Source organism: Oenanthe melanoleuca, chromosome 2 (genome assembly GCF_029582105.1).
Source record: "Oenanthe melanoleuca isolate GR-GAL-2019-014 chromosome 2, OMel1.0, whole genome shotgun sequence".
Taxonomy (NCBI): domain Eukaryota; kingdom Metazoa; phylum Chordata; class Aves; order Passeriformes; family Muscicapidae; genus Oenanthe; species Oenanthe melanoleuca.
In genome coordinates this window covers 116,123,310-116,140,082 of record NC_079335.1, presented here as the reverse complement: position 1 = coordinate 116,140,082, position 16,773 = coordinate 116,123,310, and the positions used below count along the sequence as shown (strand labels likewise).

Below are 16,773 nucleotides of genomic sequence, written 5' to 3'. Positions count from 1 at the left end.
GCATTGGGCCAGGCAGCCTAAAAACCACTGCAATGGATTCTTTACAGAAACTAAATCTAGTTCTTTGAAGAAGTTAGCATCTCTTTTAGTAATTTCTATTTAGCCCCTAAACTTTGTGTTTAGTTATTTTAAATTTTAAAAACCTTACATTCATGGCTTTTCAATCCTCATCTGTTTTCTGAGCAAAGTTTCTTTAGTAGTAGTAGCATTTCATTTGACAAAAAAATTTCCTTTTTTCTTTTAACAAATTACAGGAGTCAGCCAGTTTGTCTCCATTCATTAGGATCCACAGCCAAATAGAATTATCCTGGATCACATACTCCTCATCCAAACTTAACTCTGAATTTGCAAACTAATATTGTCCTGGATTTCTGCATTCTTTTTATGGTTTTTTAATTGCTTCTGAAACACCCACTGTTACATTTTGCATAGCTTCTTAACATACAGAGGAGTTTATGGCTTTCACTTCAGATTTAACTTTCATATAGGTATTTATTAAAATTTCACAAATTTCACCCATGGCACATGGAGGGGTAGGGTGTGTGTGTGTGAATTTTAAAAAGTGATGTTTTCTGCTGTAAGCACAAATTAACTTACAGTGTTAGAAAAGGGACCACTGAACACTTCACCAAAGCAGCCTTCCCAGTTTTGCTGTTTCTCAAATGTTCTGAGGCAAGCAGAAAGAAAGATACAGCAGCAAAGAAAAGGTCTCTTGTGCAAGATCTCCCACTCACATCACTGTAATGCAAGGCATACAAAAATGTTGTAAGGCATGCAAAAGTTTTTTTTAAAGAATCAGTAACATTTACTTAATCATTTCAGCACATGACAGGTTTCAGTCATCCAGAGGCCCATCAGTGGTGGAGACTGGCAACACAAATTCTGGCAGTGCAACAGCTTCAAACTTTATTATGAGAAATAAAGTAGGCAGGAAAGCACAGAGATAAAAACAATGCCCTTGCTCTGCAGACAGAACCAAGTCAAAACAGACCATCATGGATCAATTAGAGGCACTGGGAATTCTCATGAAATTATGCAGGCAAGCTGAAATTTCCCAGCGTTGTCTCACAGACAAGCACACACATCCAATTTTGATTAGAAACCCTAAGTAAAGACTCTGAATATCAACATGATAGCTTGAACCACAGAAGGTGCTGTTAGCTAATCAGAGAAAATTAAAAGGCCAGGAATAAAGAGTCTACAGCTGGAGTAGGACCAGCATGATGTCAAATTGCATATGGATAGCATCTTTAACCATATCACGATTCCTGTATTCCCAGATGGCTAACAGTAAGTCCTACAGGCATATCAAACAGCAAGCTAAAAGCTTTCATTTAATACCTCCAGGTGAAAAATACGATTTTCAGCTTAACATCTAAAACACCTGGAAGAGGTAAAACTACAATTGTACTCTGCAATTTACTACTATTTTTAAATAGCCACGTGGTACACATAAGAATCCCTTGGCAATACCATATCACAGTAATTTAAGAAAAACTTGAGATTATCAGGACTAGAAGTTCCCTATTACTTTTCTTATTTTGTCATAATGTTTTTAATTAGTACTTTTGAAGGGCCTAAAATTCCATTGTCAGGCAACTGGCCCTTTTATTTCAGTAAGTAAGCCTACACTGAGACCAAGCAATGACAACTATTTAACTGAATACAAGAATGATTTAATATATTTTGGCAGAAAAACTGCTAAGTGTCATTTACTGCAAAGCTAAACAATGAACTTTTAAATTATACTTCAAAATTAGTAGTACATGTTCTTTTATTTTCAATGTCCTAGTAATCCAAGTATTTATTACTCAACAATATTTTGACAGATCTTGTAAAGCCCACTACAGTGTGAACTCTGTGAACTCTTGCCCAAATTTTGGCAATACCATGCAAGTTAGATTTTCCACGAATCACACATTCTTGAAACAAAAGGCATATAAATTTTCTTCCTCTTAATTTTATAATTTCCCAAATTTTTTGCCCTGTCTCTTCTGAGTATGCTCTAGTGTGTATACTTCCTTTTCTAATTTGTTCTGTTTCTAGAAGCTAGTTTAAGCACCATCTAATAAGTCTTAATGAAAAAAAAAGGAAAGAAAAATAATGGAAAAAAACAAAACAGTACATTTTGAGAAGCGCCAAATTTAGCTAAAGAGAAAAATCTTCCAGTGTGAATTTCAATCTATGAGAGGGTTATTTTAGCAGGGGAACCTTTTAACTTGTGCTCTGATCAGAAGCATAACACACCATAAATACAATAAGCAAAACCCAAGAAATCCTGGGAAACAAGGAAATTCTCAGACTGCCATGAAAAACCAACAAAAACCTCAATGTAAATCACATGAGTTTTATATATGGAAGTCATGTATGCCAACTGGCAGCCCTCTTGGATTAGCTGTGTAGTCTGCAAAGTTCCAACTGTTCTGACTCTTGGCCAAAGGCTTGGCCTGTTAAACTTCTGAAAGGAAACACACATACACACTTTGTGCATTTTAAATGCTCCAACAGCTCATATCCTTGATCAGAAAAAAGTTTTAACATTACTGGTTGGAGCTGAAAAATCTTTCATCTGTATGAAGGAAAAGATTCAAATTCTTACAGTCAGCTAAAACACATCTTTAAAACTGGCAGTTGCCGATTTCAATGAAGAGGTCCTAGGCCAGTTTTCAATTTCATTTTATGAATTCCTGCAAACACAAAATGATTTGAATGTTCTGCCTCATTGCCTCATTTTTGATACATTTCTACTACTGATAATTTAAGTAAAAAGCTATGCTCAGTGATCAGTGAACTATCACACTCAAAGCTCCTCTGCATTTGAAAGCTAATTTGGTTTAAGATGGAGGTATGACTTTACACTTTACACACACAGTCTGCATGTAAAGGCAAGCCTTTTTAAAATAATAACAGAAGGAGAAAGTCTCATACAAGTCTTTCAAGTTTTCCTTACTGCAGCACACAAAATGCATGTCAAATATAATTCAGTATGTAGAAATGGGAAGTTCTGGTAGAATTACAGTCTCTTGCAATGATAACATTGTACTTAGAAAAATCAATCTACAGAGCAAGACCATGAGAAAAATTAAAGGTACGGAAATCAAAAGTGACTTATACAGTGCCTTTATTTCCAAGTACTCTGAAAGAGGTAATAAAGAGGTAATAAAAATCCAAAGATTTTATGGTTCAAAAAACACATCACTGTTTTCAAATCTCCTCTCACAAGGAGGTTGCTGCCCCAAAGATAAAATACTCTCCTGTTTTCCTGTAATTGCATGGGACCTAACTGAAAGGAACAAGGGAAATACTGTAAGAAGCAAACTGCGGGAAACCAGCAGAACACTCCTGTGTTTCCTGAAAGCTTTCCAGATGTAAATTTCAGTTGCCATTCACCTTGGAGCATACTGAGAATGACAGGAAGAACCACCTTCCAATATCAACTCCCAAGTTTTCTGAATTACTGCACTAATATTTTTCTGGTCCATTTGAAGGCTCCAGAAAAAAAAAAGCATACACTTGAAGACACAAGCAACAAGAATTCTTGGACAATCTGTTTGTCTCTGAACAAGAGAGAGGAGATCTGACCAACTGTTCAAATTCCCCCATAAGTCCCATTTTGTTACCTCTAGTCAATGGAAATATCCCTTTTAATTTTTCAAGGATCTTTCTAAGTTATACCAAGCTACATGTTTCTCAGATGACCCTTGCAGTTCTTGCTGGCTTTAGTATATAATAGAAATATCTGAAATAGTATTTTTTATTTACAGTTAGAAACAATTATTTTTATTTTAAAACCATGTATGGGATTGAAATCCAAAAATGAAAGAGAATCACTTATATGACTTGCAAGATACCAGCTCATTTTTTCCTATGGTAAACACATAAAGGTTTCCTTCAGCATCTGAAAGCCATGGGAAATCCAAAAGTTAAGCCTATAGATCACAAACACTATCATAGGCTGCAACAGGGGTTACAGTTTGGGAAAAGAGAGAATCAAGAGAAGAGCTGTGATTGAGTTTTGTGATACCTGTATAAGAGGAAAAAGATGACACATCAAGAGAAATGGGCGTATTTTACAACTTAAGACTTTTACAATGATGAAGTGGATGGATAAATGTCAGTGGGATTTTTTCCAAACTCATTGAACTTTCATTTTTTTGTCTCTTGACTCTCACACCACACCTGAGTTTTCCTTAAGCCTATCTCTGCAAATAAATCTAATCAAGGATTATAAAGACAAACCACCCACTGAATACAACCACTGTTGAAACTTGAACCACTTATAACATTAATGAATTAACTGAACCTGATAACAGAGTAGCCTTGCTTGGTCTAGTGGCAGTATCCAGTGATAGTATTTTGGTCTGTGGACACCAGTGGGACATCAGGATTCGTAGGCAACATAATAACTTTTGTCAGATAAACTAGCAGCACTGGTAAAAAGCCAGACAAGCCTTTATACAAGCAAAAGAGCTCATTTATACAAACATTCCTCAGTTCTTTTCACTTTATAGCAACTGCCTAACATGCATCACTTCACTACCAACCACAATGAAACTCGTGAACATGCACAGTATCACTCAAAGCTTGCCCTCAAAACAAAGAATTCAAACCTGCAAACATTTGTTTTAAACTAATATACAGTATTTTCTTCTAATTTAAAAATGTGATAATTCAGTTCTCTTTAAAAGAGCACAAAAATAATTGTGTCAAAGCTCTAAAGTGCTATTACCAAATTTCAACAGAGCAAATATTAAAGTTGATCTATGAACACCAAAAAAAAAAAAAAAGAAAATGGAACTTTTAATGGAAATGCTGACACAACTTTTAACTATGACAACGTTAAGAGCGCTGCTCTAATAAATCTGTCAGTTTCTGTAGTGCCTATGACAATCCCATTAATATGAATGATGTACACTTCACATAGCTTACTACATACCAACTGAAGAAGTTATATCATCTTGATTCCCAGTAACAAATCAGTAATCAATATTTGCAAAAGCAGACTAATCCTTTGCAAAATCAGTGTTTTAGTGATTGAAGAGTTTGCTCAATTTACACAGTTAATCCCTCTTCATCTGCTTGAGCCCTCTATTTATTCCAACCACTTACAGTGGTAGCTGTAGCAGATTAATACATCCCCCTGTGCTAAACATGTCTTGACAATTGACCCAGCATATTGCTGTCAGGATAATCTTTACAAACACTGAGCTTTTCTTACCAAGCCTGAAGGCAACATTTAGAAATCAGAAGTTTACAAATACTCTCAGAAAGATCCCCTCACACATATTATCACTTCTCCATTTAATTATTTCTTTGAGACAGCATCTACTGTCATATTTTATGGACCCAAAAAGTACCCTTCTGACCTTTTTTTTTTTATTACTAGGGTTAAAATTACTGCAATTATGCAGTCACATAAAGGGGTTTTTAAATCAAGAAATTTCCATGGAAGCAGAAAACCAGCAGGAAAATAATGTGTTATAGCATATTGCTCAGTAAAAAAATGAGATGGCCATCTGTGTAAATACAAGTAAATTAGCATCTTCTATTTTAAAAAAATGAGCTGAAGCAATAAGACTAAATTAAGATTACACAAAAAGAAAAAAAAAAGTCACCATGAAGCCTATAGTGAGAAAGTAAAAACCAACAAACTTTAATTAAAGAGAGACAAAAATTAGTTACACCTACATATACCTCTGTAGCTCTGAAGTTGACAACAAAGACTTGCATAGTCCTTCAAGCTTTTTCTCCATTTTGAGGTTTCTACCCCTATTAGAGGGGGGTAATCAAATATTAATCGAAGCATATTTTTCTAAACACCTAAGAAGAATTAACATGGACAGTAATCCTAGTTGCACACTAAAATCATATAATCTTTTATATCTATGAAACTATTCATGCTTAATTTGCCATTGTATACAACTGCAGAAGATAAAATTTGCAAATAAATTGACAACTTAAAGGAGTAAATCTGAAAGTATTTTATAAGGACAAATGTAAGAGCCTGTATTCAAGGACAAATAAAGTAGAAATCCTTAAAAAGCTAATTTGCATGATCAAGCACTATAGTAACTTACTTCAGAGAAGCATGACATTGTATCAGCTGTACAAGGCACAACAATTTTAATGTCCATACAGAACTAGAGCTCAGTATTAGAACAGCACAACTGTTTAATTTTTAAAATTTTCCTAACATCAGCTCTTGATCTGTGGAGAAACAGCATTAAAAAGTTGCTAGGCAGACCAAAGTGGGGGTTTGATTGTTTAAAAAAGAAAGTAAGCACTAAGAGAAAACTGAGAGAGACTGATGGTCAGAAGAGAAACTGAAACATCCAGGTTTGGACCATACATCAATTATTAGCCTACAGAGCCTAAATTATCCAGCTGGCTCTAGAAATGCAACCTGGATTCAGAAATGAACTTAAAACTGGCAGAGCACAGAAGACTAACTTATTCATCAGGTACAATCACAGCATACATCACAAACTTGATGTGTTTGACTAATGTATATATCCACAGGAGAGAAAAAAAAAAAAAAAAAAAAAAGAAAAAAAGAAAAACCTACAGTAGAAGCACCAACTTGAGGGGGCAATGACAAACTTCAACACTGAAGGCCATCAAAGCAATGACCAACAGTTCTTTCTTAAATGAATGAACAACCCAAAAATCAGCATATTCCATTGTTTCACTGTTGAAACTCGTCTTAAAACACAAAAAAAGTGACTGAAGACATGGTACAATATGGAACAGCCTAAAGTTTATCACTTCCTTCTTAAACACAGAAAGTTGAAGGTGTCACTGCTGAACAATAGCACTTGAAGGGTGAAAGATGTGAGCTGCAGCACAAAACATATCAGCATATGGGAAGAAGAAAGAAAAAAGAAAAAAACACACTAATCTCTCATTCTTCCACCATAAGAAGCAATTAACTTTCTAAAAATAAGAGACTGGATTAACCACCTGAATCTACCTGTGATGATAGAGACACAAATACTGATCTTCACACCTGTGTCATTTATGGTGTCCTCTTGAAGTCAAGTAGAAGAGAAGATTTAGGCAGAGTTATTATCTTACACAGTACACTGCAGAACATAAAACACTTTCTATGCAAATTCTGCAGGAGTTTTAGCCAATTAGAAACTAAAAAGTAGAACAGAAATAATTTTCTAGAACTAAAATTCTAGATCTCCCCTTGAAGCAAGTCATTAAAAAGGATGAAATCTGAATCTTACTGGTTAAAAAGCATACTAGATGTAAGTCCATTAGAAAAAAAAGCATTGTGTAGGTACGTGAAGGATTATAAATTACAGAGTGGCTCGATCCATGAATTTTTCTTCTGTTATTCAGATTTTCATAATTCGAAGCTCACTGAGCTGGAAGCTGTGGCACAAATTTGGGGTTTTTTTATACATTTCTGTAATATAGAATATGATCTGGCCTAGGAATTTTAAACCTCTGGCAAAACTCTCACAGGGGATTCCAGCAAAGCAATGATATTACAACTCAAATGTAACTTCAATATTTAATTGCATTATGGAAAGAGTGTCTAATCTTCTTTAATTTGTAATACCCCAAGGAATCAATGGAAAGAGCAATTGATGTGAACACAGTGAGTACCCTAGACATTGCCTATACAATCAAACAAGAGGGTTTCACTCTACTCTACTGACAATTTTCTTAGCTGATTAGTGGAAAAGGTCCAACTGTATGTGGTCTTGACTGACCAGGGGATGGAGACTGAAACCACCACTGAGGTATTTCCTGAAAGCTTCCAGCAACAGCTAAAACACAGAGTTTATTTAGCCACTCATTACAACTCCTTAAAAAGATGCTCCATGGTACTTCAAAATGCTCAGCCTTCTGAGATTTAATCTGATATCCTTCTCTGCTCATGCATTCTTCTGTGAACCATTAGCAACCAGCACCAGAGGCTGCTAATTTGGTCTCTAAATGTGAGTGCCAAAAAGAACAAACAAGTAAACAAATGCCATCAACAATGTCTGCAGCTAAAATCCTAAAATCTATTAGACTTCTGTGAACTCTGTCCCACTGCCATTCAGTGAAATTCAGTCAGGAAAAACAATTGGGGAGGCAGAATAAGAACTGGCATCACCAGTGAAAGACAAAGCAAGGCCAGACTTCTGATGTGCAGCACCCCAAGGTGCCAACAAATGGCATAAGGCTTTGCCTCCAAATCCATGGTGAGAAGCTGAATGAACAGCAGGATGGAGAATGAGCTCCAAGTCTCTGCAGGGCTCAGCCAAGCAGCCCTGGCTCATACTTACGGCCAGGCTGCAAAAATGGGAGAGGGAAACCGGCTGGAGAGATCAGACTGCAGGTGGCAGAGCAGGGGCAAGACTGACAGCCAGAATGCTGAAATCCTCATGCAATTTCTGTAAAGGCAGCAAGAGTCATGAAATATTGCCTAAGGCGCCTGTTAACCCTTTCAGGCACACCAATCCTGTGGATTCCTCCAGTACCCTACAGATGCACTGTAGCCCATAACAGAATGAAGACTAAGGGATTACAGGGTTATAATTGGTTTAACAAGATCTTTTCTGCAGCTGACAGGCAATTAAGTCTTCAGTTTAGCTCTAAAATATTTATTCAGACTTTCCAACTGCGTATAAAGATGTGTCTCTGAGCACATCACAACTCCTGTTACAAATAATAGTGATCCTTTTTCAGGATTTTTAAGTAGCTTTCATACAGGTGATGTAGAAAATCATGCATGATCATATCAGATTTTTCATATGAATAAAGATATCATCCAAAAAATGTTTCAGGCAGTATGCATCTTCCCCAAGAATGCTGTAGCATGGTATATTATTCCCTGTATTTTGAAGAACAGCTTTATAAATATTATGTATTTTAACTAGTTAATGTGTTCTGATTCGCTTTTTTCAGTATTTTATTTCATCAAAGATGCAGAAAGTATTTTGATTTGAGACATAAACATGTATATATGATGACTAATCATTACATGTTTCACTACACAGGTCCCTATCATGCAGAAATAGGAGTGAAAAGATAGACTTCAAGGAAAATTTTGTGTTGAAAATGATCAGTTGATTAGGTACAGGGCAAAAGAAAAAATATACAGAGGTTGTCAACACTTCTGTCATGTACAGAAAGGAAAATTAAGAGTCATTTGTTATTCTCAGTTGGAGAGGTCACTAGTGTTATCTTGCACATGATGATTTGATGCACTACATATGATTAATGCTTGTTTAAAGGACACTGCCAAGGTCTCTAGGTCAGTCTATGACCTTCTATTTTTTTCAGATACCCATAAACAGAATATTAATAATTCAGTAAGTGCTTTCCTCCCTCTTTAATATATTTTAATACTCTCAGCTACTACTAAAACAAGACCAATAGTAGAAGGTGATAAAATAGCAAGAAAGAAAATTCCAGTAAGGAAGCATTTGCTTCAGAATCATATTTGTTTTGTATTGTTTTGTATTATTTTAAATGACTGGTGCACTTGTAACTATCACTTTCTAAGACTTTCTAATCTAACTGCACAGGTTTCCACTATTTCATGTACTATTTCATGCATGCCTTGATGCTTTGGGTTAAAATTGTATATGCTTCCTCTCAAAGTCATTTTAATTCTTAAAAATTTTAAAGACAAAAGCAAAGTGAATGTACTTGCTTTTTCTAAAAAGCAAAGTTCTCAGAAGTCACTGAGATGTTGCATTTTTACATGATGTGTACAAATTGTATTTTTTCATTGTGTACCTACATGTCCAGAGAGAGCTTTAGTTCTCTTAAAATCTATGTTTAGGTATCAGAAAATACACAGCAAAAATGTTATTTAAAGAAAAAAAAAAAAGGAAAGAAGGACCAAACTCCTGTGAATGCCTCACTATTCACAAATCTTTGGGAAATGAACTGTAGTCTGGGTCATGCTTGGAAATCTCAAGTTCATATCAATATAATTTTCTGTGCATGGATATAGCAATAGTTAAGATGGAACGTCCAAGATCATCTTCAAAATGAGGAATAAGCATAATCACTTTTTTCCTTTTTGAAACACAAAACATTCTTAGTAGTAAAATTAGATTTGTTTTTCAAAAACTAAAGGACTGCAAAAATTTCTTTCCAAAATATTTTTTCCCCATAGCTTTCCAGCGGTGTTAAGAGGAAAAGACTCTTATACATCATAATTACATGGCACTTGCTTCAGATTTAAAACTGTAACTCTATGTTTATATTTTTCCCCTTAAGGCTGTACTTTCAAATGTTTAATAACAGACTGATTGCTATATTGTCCATGTATTATTCTGCTTTTCCACAGGGTAGCAGTGTGTTTCAGAACAAGGCCACCACTGTGGGAATATGAATGAGTACACAAAATCCCTGCAGAAAGCATCTGTTCCCTCTTGTACATATGCAAATGGAAGAAAGCTAAATAATGAGGGCAGCTTTATTTCACAAAGGCAGACAACAACAGAGCCAAAGTGGACTACAACAAAGTTTTTGTAGTAAGCAGTGAACTGAAGTCTACAAAAAGGATGAATTCTTTATATTCTCAGTCTTGAGAATCATGCTTCTTAGGGAAATACTGATTCATGGCTTGCAAAATTAATCCTCAAAATTATTTTTAAAACCCTAAAGACAAAGACATCAATGCATCTTTTCTAAGACACTGAGTTTATTCAAAAAAATTATCACTTAATTAAGGCAGAAATCTGGACCTTTTTTTCTCCCCAATACCATCAGTCTTACATATGACCTTGGACAAGTCATTGAATCTAACTCAGTTTTCTTGTCCATAAAATGGAGATAATACCTCTGCCCTGGGCTAGTGGGAAGCTAAATCCATCGTCCATAAACGTGATTTGAAATAGTAAGGTAAAAAGGCTTTATCAGTGTTACGTACTGCTGCATTTTTCATTGCTTTTAATAAGCCTCATGAAACCATGTAAATTTTGAATGACAACATTAAGCAGATTTTTCAGGCCAGCTCTTGCTAGAAGTAAAAGGCATTACAGATTTCTTGAGATGACCCCGATTTGAGCTCTGACAACTAATGGCTGAGTCAGAACATTGCTATGTGAAGCACTGTGAAGAGTCTTCCAGATGTCAGTTGTTCTAACAGGGGATCGTTTATTCAATACTGGGGAGTGCAGTTGCACCAGTGATAGAGGAGGGAGAAGAAATGGCCCAGATTTGCTCACTGGTGAAGCAACAAGCAACACTAAAATCTTTCAAAATTTGTCACTGGCATTCACCAGTGATACTTAGTAAAAACCATGCTTTTTGTACAAGCAGAATTAATTTATCAAACCAAAACCACACAAGCCACAGATTAAACTAAGTTCTCCAGCCACAATTCTTTATCATAAAAAGCTGCCACCATAATCCTAGCAGGATTTTGGTAATAATGCATATGCCCTACACTCACAATCCATGATGCCCTTTGACAATATGTCTTGCAACAACATCGAGTGTTACACTTCATCCTCACCTGAGACGTGATTAAGGCCAACTCAGCTGGTGCTCTGCAAATGAAATGCTATGTACATTTTTAAGAAAGAAATCTAGGCTGAAATTATTCACCTAAATATTCACCTAGTGTTATCTAAAGAGAACATTCTTGTCATTGAAGGAGTCTGTGAGCAATACAAGACTAAACTTTAAAATTCAGATACTTATGCATTATTCTTTTAGCAATTATTCCACAAAACTGAAGAAATAAAAATAATTATATTTTTAGTGGCACTGAGTTTCCTGTTTGTCCTGATCTTTACTAGAATTGACAGGTCTGCTACTTTGGGCAGTCTAGTGTCCAAACTGGGCTACAATTTTGGCCATCATCTACAACCTTACTGCTTTTGGTGCTAAACTGAGACTTTTGTGCAGATATCAGGCTAAACTGTCAGATGCCCCAAGCCCCCAGTCTAAGAATTACTAGCTACTTAAAATCAGCTCTACAAAACACATACAAAAGGACATTTTTGATGCTGAGTCACACTTGTGACATATGCCATAGACTAAACTTAGTCTGCTTGAAGGTCTGTGTTCATGATCAACTATCCCAGCAGACAGGAACATCATCTGCTGAAGCATTAAAAACTACCACAAAAAGTGCAGGCTTTCTTCCCCATAAGAATATCTTAAGAACAGGAGAAAATAACAACAGCATGTGAAAACAAGTGCACCCTGGACATTTCTGTAGTGGATCCTCTTAAATGTTGCACGTATTTTTTCATGCATTTCTGTGGCCAACTTTCTAAGTCAACTAATTCAAAATTTTCACTTTACTTGGGAATGAAACATGGGGCAGTATTGTAACAAGATGTCACAGAGTCAGTTTTTCCCCTTCCTCTTGAGACACAGGAGAATTTCTGATCCCAGAGCAGCTGTGAGAACATCCAGGAACCTGTGGGACTTCCCTTGGTTTGCCTGTCTTCCAGCACTCATCTCTCCTCATTTCCTAGTCCTCTTCTAACCTTCAAGATAGGAAAGAGCAGTAAACTGCAATGGCAGGTTGTGAAAGCAGATACAGGACACAGGAAATAGGCTTCTAATCCAAAGCTAAGAGCTGGGCCTGTCAGTGCTATAAATCAATATACACTGTCTACAGGAAGGACCATCAAGCCTAACAGGCAGATATGGGAGAACTAAAAAGACCTCTGATTGCCACAGGTGAAAGAAAACACATGAAACAAAAGTCTGAAATTCAGGAAACTAATTTCTGCCATAATTTATATGGTTTAAATAAAATTTCAAGGAAGAACTGTAGCTTCCAAACTTCCAAACTTAAATCCAAATCCTTTAGCCAGAAGACATTTCCATTTTAAACCACAGCTTCAAAGCCATCAAGTCTGGGACATTCTTGTTAGAGCCTGACTTGACCATTTGATTGACCACAACGACACCAGAATATCAATCATCACCACATCAAGAGTGGGCTGTTCAGACTCATCTCTCTCACCGCTAACATATAAGGATATCCTTTTATAAGGATATTTTTAACAGATATTTCCCCTTAGGTGGTAAGAAAGTAGATGGAGGGTCCTGTGGACATAGCAGTAGAAAATACTCTCCACTCACTTCTAGTGACACTACTTTACTCCCATAACCACATGGATTAGCCAGAGATCTCTAACAAAAATTCATTAAACTTTTTGCACAGAAGCTGAACAAAAACCATACTTGCAAGAAACCATGTTTCCCACCCCTTTTCTTTCTATACCATGCATTCCCTTTACTGACAGACGTACCTCTCTCTGGGAAGACCCTTTCTTCTGCACAAAGTCTTATAGTCTTACTCATGTCCAGTAATGTGACTTTCCATGCTGCTTCCTGTTTTTCAACCCTCATAATTTCCCCTTCTTTATCTCCTCTTTCTCCATATTTTTAGTCCCGTCTTCCTGAGGTCCTGCCCTATTTAATGGTCTCCTCCATTCATGAAGGGCTGACCTCTGCATCAGCCAGGTCACGTTGTGCACACTACTCACTGGCACCTCTCCACACCAGGGAAATTCTCCACCAAGTGAGATCTTTATTCCCACACATGCCCACTCTCCTGCCCAGTCCTCGTCACAGGGTGAGTGTGCCACCTCCACTGGGCACAGGTCCTGTTGCCAGCTAGACTCTCAGAAATAGAATCCCCAAGCCATCTGCCCAGGAGAGTTGAGGCAAAAGGGTTGCACAGGTGTCAGGGACCGTGCTCTGAGTCAGGTCAGCTGCTTCAGGGGGAGCCACATCCAGCCCATAAATCAGAAATCACCTTTCCCCTGGGTTGTGACATTCCAAAGAATGAGGTAAACGTGAAGAGATTTGTTGGCTTTACCCTCTCCGTTCAGTGCTCTTTTTGATGAGCTTTGAACATCTTATTAGAAGTGCAACAGAAAGTATCCTATTACTTTTCTATTTTTAATATTCCTTTCTACATTGTGGTCTCAGTCTTCAGTATTATACTCTACCACATGTAGAGTTTTCTAGTATTAAAAATTTAATAAATACTTCAGGCCCCAGAGCATGTCAGCAATTAAAAAGAACTAGTTCTTCTACTTCAGCAGAAGCCAGCATGACAGGAATCGCATGACGACTGAAAAAAGCTTAAATAAATAATCAGCAAATCAGGCCTGAGAGTCTTCCATTTCATATATCTGCTCTTATTCCAAAATCATGGATGTATTTACCTAAATTAAACATCTGGCATAGGTCTGATACTGCTTTGTGGACAGCACAACTACCTATGCAGAAGTAATAAACTGAGTATGGTGTGGTAACTTTATCATTTCTCCTCTTGCAGTTCTGAATCAAGATGCAGATATACATACCTGCACTAGCATCCACTGCCAGGCAGACACAAGTTCTCACACTCTGTTCTTGGTCTTTGGCCCCACTTCTCAGAACAGCCAAGGACAGCACTCCACTATTTATCATTCCAAGTCTAATATTATAAGCACCCTTAAAAAAGTAGCTTAGGCACCATGCTGGATTGTACACCCTGCCTTCTTTATCTGCAGAGCACACACCACAACAGGACCCTATTTTTGTTTGCAGCCTTTGAGCAACTGAGGAATGGCAATGGTAAAAATAAGAAGTGGTGTATGTGGCAAAGCTTACATCAACAGATTTGGAAGGCTCCATATAGAGCAGAGTCTCCTTTCACCATATATTCTCTTGACACAGTTATCCTCAAAACACTTGGGACCAACCCTGATATGTATTTCATAACTAAGAGGCCTTCAGACAGCTATAACCAACTTCAACATTTATTTATTCTAATATCATCTGCTGTGTTCATAGCATATATTTTATCAGCGTGCCTCTATGAAACAGTCCACCGCACAAAAGCAGGGCTGAGACACAGAGCAAAAGCCATTGCAATAAATGTAATTAGTACTGCAGCAATACCATATGTACTAAATGTACTTCACTATGAAAGCTTACACTGATCACTGCAACATAAAAATGTCCATTAAAATAACATTAATTGTATTTATTACTACTGTGTTTCAGAAGATGTTAACTACAGTGTTGCCTATGCTGTGTTAACAAAAGACAGGATGTATCCAATTTTACAGAAATTCTTACCATTCAGCACTGCCCAAATCAAAGGAGGAAGTTTAAAAATAAAATTTCAGTCCATTAAAGATGCATGCACTGATAATAGCCAAAATACCCTCCAAATGTAACACCAGATAAAAGTTTGATGGATAAAAATCATTACAATCTTTTTTCTCTACTTTCTCCCAAGACAAGCAATCTTTGATTACGAAGTAATTTTTTAGAAAAAAACATTCTTTACTGAATATTTGGTGTTAAATTCAGATCAATATGAACTAAGGCATACACTTTCAATTGCAAATACAGGGCAGACTGCCACAGCTGCAGTTCTCAAAGGCACACACCTAACTGAACTGTTTATTCGCAAGATGACAGATAATGACACAACTATTTTCCTAGCAAATTGAGGCACACATTGCCAATATTTCCTGATGAAACCTTCACTAAATTCATTTAAGTCTTGAAAAACCTGTTCTGTTTTATAGTACGTTTGGATTAAATATGAGGTCAATATATAATTTCCTATGGGTCTTGGAATCATAAATATAAAGCTTCATCCAGCAGTCTGTTTTACGTGGTATGTATACAGTTCTTTCATTCCAGGAACCTGCAGAAGACTGCAGAACCTGAAAAACTTTGCTATTACTTTTAAAAGGTGAATAATCACACTAAGCATGACAAGATGATTACAGTGCTAACCATGGAATCTGATTTATCTTTTAAAAGATCAGTTTAAATCATCAGAAGTTGCATTTGGTTTTATTGGAGATTCATCATATTGAAAGCTTTTTGAAGAAAACAACAAAAATAGTTTTGTTTTAATGTTAAGAAGGGTCAGACTAATAGACATAAATTATTTTAGTGCCTTAGTGCACCAAACACCTGTGTGCAGCTTTCAATGAAATGGCTGAATTATAGATAGTTTTAGTTTTGAAAAAGCAAAGCAATTTAACATAAAGATGTAGATGACTTGTCAGACGTACTTAGCACAATGAAATTTGTGCTTGTGTAAATATAGAGATGTTAACATCAGCCAGAAGATAGGTCCAAACTGCAGATTCCTAAACATTGTCTCAGCAGTTCCCAGCATCTTCCCAATATACTGACACTTCATGCACCATACAGTTTTGGTAAATGAGTCAATTTCTAGCTTGATGTGTTAATAGCATCAACTATGCTGTGATTCCAGCACACTGTTTAAAGAGGATTTGGGATAATGTATATTTATCTATGGAATGAACCAGCATACCTGACAGTCAGAGGAAAAAGCCAGAAAAATTTAATTTAAACTTAAGTAATTACGAATTTAAGTATTAATCTCCAATTAGCACTTCTGTATTATCTCATCAGCAAGTGAACATCTTCCATTGACATAAGCAGACATTAAAACTGAGCAAGGACAGAACATTTTCCTCAAGTCAACATTATTCTCTGACTTAGGTGGGGGTTTTATGGGGTGTTTTTCCCCCTCTTCTCCAAAGGACACCACAGAAAACAAGACACAGTTTTAGAATTCTGGCCTTACAGACTCGGCCAAATGTTGAAATTGTTGTACTCTCCAATTCCTTTTCATCTATTAGAGACTTTTTGTGCTTATTTCCCAAATTTTATGTATTTGTGAGGGCATTGTCTCTGAAACGTATAATGATCCCCACTCTTTAAGCAATCACTGACTCCAAAGCCTTAATTATATATACTGAAGCATACTAATCAAACATGGAATGGAAGAATACCAGAATT

General features: G+C 36.4%; 1 protein-coding gene across 2 annotated transcripts in view; it reads right to left on the bottom strand.

Annotated features, from left to right (window-relative positions):
• The window catches only part of SKAP2 (src kinase associated phosphoprotein 2), a 118,814-nt gene that overhangs the window by 56,194 nt on the left and 45,847 nt on the right, over nt 1-16,773 (bottom strand). The window lies entirely within an intron of this gene.